The following is a 7,376-nucleotide window of genomic DNA, read 5'->3' on the forward strand; positions in this document are numbered from 1 at the left end:
GTAACTATTCAAAACTTTTCAACTTCATTACTTATGAGTTATTAGTTTATTAAAATGAAGACTCTTCATTTTATGTAACCTATGTGTTCATTAATGGACTTTAAAAGGAGTGACTTTTGGTAATCCATAACTTGAGGACAAATTATGGATTCCATTAAAACACATAATGATCAAGAATTAACTAACAAACAATTTGCAAATAATTCCTATGATCTAACACAACGCATAGGCATATGAACATTTATATCAACAATTTCAAGAATCATATAAACACATATAAAACTTGAAATTTTGATAATAGCCATTGTAAATGGATTAGCATAACCATTTCACCATCTAAAACAAGTTTTATAAGACCAAAACAGTTTAGGGTAATGTTTATAGTCCATTTCCAGCAGCTAAACTCGAAAATATGCATTCAGGGCCTCCTACTCGTTGAGTGCAAGAACCTACTCGACGAGTAGGATGAAATAACACATGGACCCGTCGAGTCCCTACATGGACTCGGCGAGTTCACTCAGCAGAATGCAGAAATATTGAGTTTTTTCAACAATTCGCATCAAGTATCAAGAAAACAAGCCTAGACTCTGATACCACTGAAGGGTTTTGAGCATGCTAACACTCCTAAGGTGTACATGCAACCCTAGAAACCTTGGATCTATGTTTTACTAAGATACATGCAAATTTGATTTTCCAAGGTTCTTAACCTAACTAACATGGCATGGGGAACTTTGAAACATAAAGCTAGTAGGAGAACATACCTTTCTTGTTGATTGGATTCCTTGAGAACCTTGTAAGCCTAGCACCTCAAGTATGATGCCTCAAATGTTTCACACAACACCAAAACTCTTGGAATAACTTTGAGAAAAGTCCACACTCACTCAAAATCGGCTAGCCCTCTTGTTCTACACATAGTGCCGATTTTGGTAGCCCATGGGGTCCTTTTATAGTTGTGTCACAAGTAGGGTTACACCATGTAAACCCTAATGTGCATGGCTTTTCATATTCCATGATCCATGGGTTTATAACCTCCATGGACTATCCATGGAGCACCTTATGGGTTTTAGCCCAACTTAATAAACCATGGATCATTAGCCCACTATAAAAGAATGGATGATTTACACAATCAACCCCATATATTTAATTAGTCTCCTTTTGATCACCAAATTAATTCTTGATCAATACTAATTAAATAATATTATTAATATATTAGAACTTATAATATATTAATAAACCATAAGTGTCCTTTCTCTCATTTAGTCTATCCAAGTGTTGCAATGCCATACAACCCAAATGGACCATGCCAACCGGGTCAAGTACATTCCAAAAATGGTTATGAACTTAGACACCAAATCCAACAATATTGGCATGATATGTGATGCCTTGTAGCCTAGTAAGCATTGGATGCTATGCTAGATTGGGAATATCTATTGGTATCAGTATTTGCTAAGTGTATGCTTTAAAAATTGTATACGATGAGGCTCATATAGCCCTAGAATGATTGAGTTGGACTTATTTCCTATTCCTCGTTTGGTTGTGGTCCTAGGGTAGAGTCTTTTATTCGACAGTCTATTTGATCATGTATTGTGTATAATTTTTATGCATAAGGCAACCGACAGTGAGAGTGGAAGTTCCTAGCATGAGTTGTAGTATGTGAGTGTGAATGTTCTTTGGAGATTCTATGGATTGGAGTGCCACCGCACGAATGGTGCTTGCTTTGTGCTTTATGGAACTCTTAAGTGATGTGAGTTAGCTATTAAGTGAATATGTTAAGTCACATGTGACAAAGGTTGAATAATCTCAGAGTGATGGATTTGACCCTATTGCACAGCTCTTGTTTGAGTCTAACCGTTGTAGGGATGAGTCTTTTACTCGAAGGATTATCTAAACTTTATTGTATGTGATTGTACTCATGAGGTAGTTAACTGATATTATGGGGATTTATTCAGTAGTTGATGGCAGGGTGAGGTCGGAAACCTATGAAAGCCTAGGAAGTGCTTCAGTGGGTTTAGTTGCGTTGTTTAGCGAGTATTTGGTGTATCAGTTTGAGAAGGTGACTTAGAGGATTCAAGATTATTCTTAAGGAAAGTGTGGATAGGTGTGGAAAGTAGTATTGGGCCCGTACTGCTTGAAGCATAGGATCCATACTCGAATCGGAGAGAGTCTTGGAGAATCTAGGAAGCATGTGGGATGTAGATTATTGAGTATGTTCTGATCATTTGCATGGTTGTTTTTCAGAATGGTGATGAGCACTCAGGAAGGAGGTTCGGGTTCGGGTTCGGGCTCAGGTGCAGGTATTATGTCGGTTGATGAGCGAATGCAGGAGTTCATCTCGTCGAATATTACCCGCGATATTTTGGAGCAGACTCCTGTGATCTTTGGTACGGTCAAGTAGGGGATTTTGGAGATTTTGGATGAACGACTGGGCACATTCCGTACTGAGGTTATGTCTATTGTTGGAGCTCGCACTCTTTCCTTCCGTGAGTTCCGTGCTTGTGGAGCTCCCGAGTTCTTTAGGGAGAAGGACCCCATTGCTAGTAGGAGATGGTTAGTGGATATGCCTAACAATTTTAGGACGCGCTTCTGCCCCGAGGAGTCGAAGGTCAAATTTGCCTCCTATCTTCTGAAGTACAGAGCTCGAGATTGGTGGGAGGAGGTGGACTTCGCTTTGGGAGGCGAAGCCCTGGCGATGATGACTTGGGATGAGTTTGTGACCCGGTTTAGGGTCGAGTTTTCACCAGCTATAGAGGTGCAGCAGTTGGCGAGGGAGTTTCAGGACCTTCGCCAGACGACTGAGACTGTGACAGAGATCACTACCAAGTTCCGGGAGAGAGCTTTGTGTTGGATTAGATGTCTAAGCCCATAACTATTATTGGTATGTATTCGACCCGAGAGTAGCATGGTCCATTTGGGTTGCATAACACCAGGACAATTTGTTAGGATGGACTCTTGAGAGAAGGTTATATATGATTTATTAATATACTATAAGTTCTAATATATTAATATGAAATCATATGTTTTAATTAGTATTGATCAAGAATTCATTTGGAATTAATTTAGTGATCAAAAGAGACTAATTAAATCTATGGGGACTAATTATGGTAATTAGTTATATCTATATGTGTTGGGCTTATGATCCATGTTGGACCAAGTTTATGTATGGATACATAAAGAGTTGGGCCACATGAACCATGGATCATAATACTCATGGGTATGGATTTGGGTTATACCCATGACCCTTGAAATGCCACATATAAATACATACTCCATTGCCCAAAATCGCCACTTGAGGAAGACTAAAAGTTCTTAGAGAATTATGGTGTTTTTGGTGCACGGAGTTTCTCTCTCAAGAGTCACCTTTGTTCTAGGTGAGTTGTGATTCCATTTGAGGTGCAACACTTGGTGCACTAAGTTCTTAAAGGCCAAATTCTTTCAAGCAACACCAAATACATCAAGACTTCAAGCCACATAAAAGGTATGTTACTCTAACTAGTATCTTGTGTAGTTTACATCTTTGCATGCTAGTTATAGGCTTAATACCTTGGAAACATCTTTGCATGTATAATTAGTGAAAACATAGATCCAAGGTATTTAGGGTTGTATGTGCACCATAGGATGTTGTATTATACTAAAACCCATCAGTGGTATCAGATCCATGGGTTGTTTTCAATTATACTTGATGCAAATTGCTGAAAAGGGCTAAAAAAATCAAAGTTTTTTGCTGTCTGGACAGGGGACTCGACGAGTCCATGAAGGGACTCGACGAGTCCATATACAAATTCATCCAACTCGTCGAGTTGGTTCATGGACTCGGCGAGTTGGACCCCCTGACAGCATATCTTCGAGTTTTTTGGCTGGAATAGGACTAGGAACATTACCCTAAGCTGTTTTTGAACTTATAAACCTATTTTTTATGTGGTAATGTTCATGCTAATCCAATTCAAAAGATAATTGTCAATAGATTCATGTTTTGTATTATTTTAGTGGTTAGGCTAATTACATGAAAATTGTTTGATTTGAATTATCTTGTTCTTATGAGTTAGTTTAGATTAATAGGAAAATTATGTGATAATTTGTTTTCGATCCAAATTGATCTAAAAGTTGTTCATAAAATGTGTTTTTGTAACTTGTCCTCAAGTTATATGAAAAGACTCATTTATGATTTTTAAAACTCATAAGATTTCCATACGTTATGAAAAATGAAGAGTCTCATTTTTTTAAATGTTTTAAAGTATTTCATAACTTGTCCTCAAGTTATGGAACTTAAAGAGTTTTTTCATTAAAACTACTTTAAACTCATAAGTTATGGAAACCAAAAGTTTTTGAATTGTTCAAAACTTTTCCTCAAGTTTTGGAATTTGTAAAGTTTCCCCCCATGAATACTTTAATTCCAAGTTAAACCCTTAGAATCTTAAAAGTTAAAATTCAACCCTTATACTATTATAATATTAATAGTTAATAGTTATGTGTATATATATATATATATATATATATATATATATGTATCAGAACAAAGTCAGTCTTACCGTTAGTAGGCCTCATTCACGAAGTCGGTCTATAAGGGGGGGTATAAGGTTACTGCCTATAAAATGACAGTTTAATGGGTGTCCACTCTCACCCACCGCTTCCTTGACTGGTGGAGGGTTGTTAGCCGAACGGGTTTGACAGGACATTAATTCTCCCTTCATTAAAAGTATAATGATAAATACTAAGTAACAAAACACTTATAAATTCCCAATCTTAGTTACTTAGGAAAATGTGAATTTGGTGCTAACCCATGAAATTACACTTTGTACCTTACCAAGTCGCTGGTGGAGCGTGTGTGGGTAACCGACACACTAACATGGACTAGTAAGAGTGGCAAAGGGTGACTTAATGTTTATCATAGATCGGTGGAGCGCGTGTGGGTAACCGGCACATCGATTAGGTGATAAATATTAACGGTACCAAGTTAATTTGCATGGTTATTCACACCTTGTTTATGATCCTCGACATCCCAGTCACAAACTTGAGAGGGAACAATCGAGATTTAAACATGCCATTGAATAGTTCAATGAATCTCAAAAGATCTCGGAGTTTCAAACCAATTAAACCTAATACCTTTTTCGTTTTTCATGGTGGAAATTGGTGAATCGTCATTCGCCTACCTTCAAATATTTATAGCTTGGATTACGACATTCCTCTTCCAAGTTATAAAATATTGTGTTGGGTCCTAGCCTTAATATTTCGTATTGGGTGTTATATTAAGGACTTAAATCAACTAACTTGAATTTCTCCCATTGTCTAGTTCAGACAACTATGATCATCCCAAATCCCTTGGAACAAGCTTTCCAAATGAAGATGATGTCCCGTGGTTGGATCATGGAAATCATACTTCAATTCCTCCACCTCCTCCAATTATTCTCCCTAACCCACAAGTTCTTGAATAGTTCAAGGTCACTCAAGCCCTATTAGCAAGCAAAGTCTATGTGTGCTCACATCTTGGAGATGAAGTCACATATTGACAAGCCGGGAGAGTTGGGTGTGAAAGTCTTGAGGAATTTGGTTATTGACTAGGTTCTTCAATCACTTTCTAAGTCACATAGTGAGTTCCTTTAGGACTACTATATGACAGACCATGACATGACCCTTAATGATCTTACCTATTTGCTTGGTGCTGCTGTTAAATCAGCAATGATTTGGAGCACTGGTAAAGCAAATTTGATTGGAAGATCGACTTCCCAAACTTCCATGGACGTTGACCAAATGGTAAGGGATAGGCCATAGTCAACTCAGTTGACCAAATGGTAAAGAGAAATGCTAAGTCTGAGATAGTCCCGTGTACCATTCCCAAAGAGTCCATATGTTTTTATTGCCAAAGGAAGGGGCATTGGTTGCGAAGCTGCCCTATTTACCTGAAAGATCATAAAGTTGGTAATGTCAAAAAGTTTGACTCTACTTCGGGTAAAGTCCACTATCTAACTCTATTAAGTTCCTATTTGGATATTCTTATTACATGATGTGACTAGGTCACATGTTGATGTTTTAAGAATCAAAGAAAAGAAAGGAAGCTTAAAGGAAGAATATGCTGATTCTGATCGCGAAGATGGATTTCGATCGTATGGTTCGGTGATCAGACTTTTGAGTTGTTGCTTAAGAGTTATGATAGATTGCTTAGGAATAGATAACAACATAGTTTTCATATGCATTTGCATTGTAAGGATAAGTTTTTCCGCAAGTTTTAAAATAAAAAGAAGAGTTTTGATTTTATTTATTTTAAAATATCCTTACAATGGCATTAGTGAAAATTGTTGTTTATGTGATCCCATTAATAACAGTATTGGAAAATGGATTTGATTCTTTCGTTTGTGGTAGTGTCATAATTTACCAAATAAGGAAAGATTCTCATCACCCAAGTTTCAGTTGGATAGAAACTTGGAATCGTGCAACTTGTATTGTATGATGAATGAGAATTTTCATCTTTGGGAAATTAAGACTAATTCCTTGTTCACATGTATATATGAGTTAAGTGAAGCACTAATAGATCGAGTACACATTCTTGTGCACTGGTCAAGGTCCACCACAAAGATCGATAAGACTATTCGTCATGATTTACTAAAGTTTAGTGAATATGGTTATACTTACAAGTTTAAGTGTAATTCTGAAACATTGGTAAAGTTTCAATGTAAGGCAGAACGAATAAGAAGAATCAAATTAGGTAGAAAGATAAAAGTTTGTCCAATCTGAAAAGAAGGGAGAGTACTTGAGTAACTTGTTTTATGATTATCTTAGTGATTATGAGACCATATCACAATTGATTCTCTAAGGACATCTTAGTGCATTTGTTTGGCTAAGAAGAGGAATCGTGGATTGTTGAAATTGGTTAAATCAAAAAGATGAATCATACTTCGTTCCAAAACAAGTCTTAGAGTCATACTCCAAGATTGTAACTTGAGTGACATAATCTTAAGAAGGTTTATAACACTTGTCAAATGTAGAGTAAAATGTTTCCTTACTCCTGTACATTTGAAATTGGTAAGTTGTGATGTTTTTCGATAAAACAAAGACCAACTAAGACCAATTGAGTGAAGTGTTTATCTTGATATGAATCTGCACTAACTCTTGAATATTTGTTTTGTCAAGGAATGGTTCTTGACAAGAGAATATTATATGTCAAGAGGTCAGTGGGAGTCTTAAAGATCTTGAAAAAGTCTCAAGAACTAATCAAGGGTGTTGTTTATCACTAGCACACGACTTGAGGTTTATAACCTATCGTGTTGACATATTCTTATTTATGTGTCCATTCCAGTCAAAGTTGACTATGTATGTGAGTTCCATGAGTTCTCAATTGTTTGCATAACTACTTGGAAGCAATGGTAGGCCCTTATGCTACCAAG

Source organism: Lactuca virosa, chromosome 9 (assembly GCF_052849685.1).
Source record: "Lactuca virosa cultivar CGN04683 chromosome 9, Lactuca_virosa_CGN04683_v6, whole genome shotgun sequence".
NCBI classification, from domain to species: domain Eukaryota; kingdom Viridiplantae; phylum Streptophyta; class Magnoliopsida; order Asterales; family Asteraceae; genus Lactuca; species Lactuca virosa.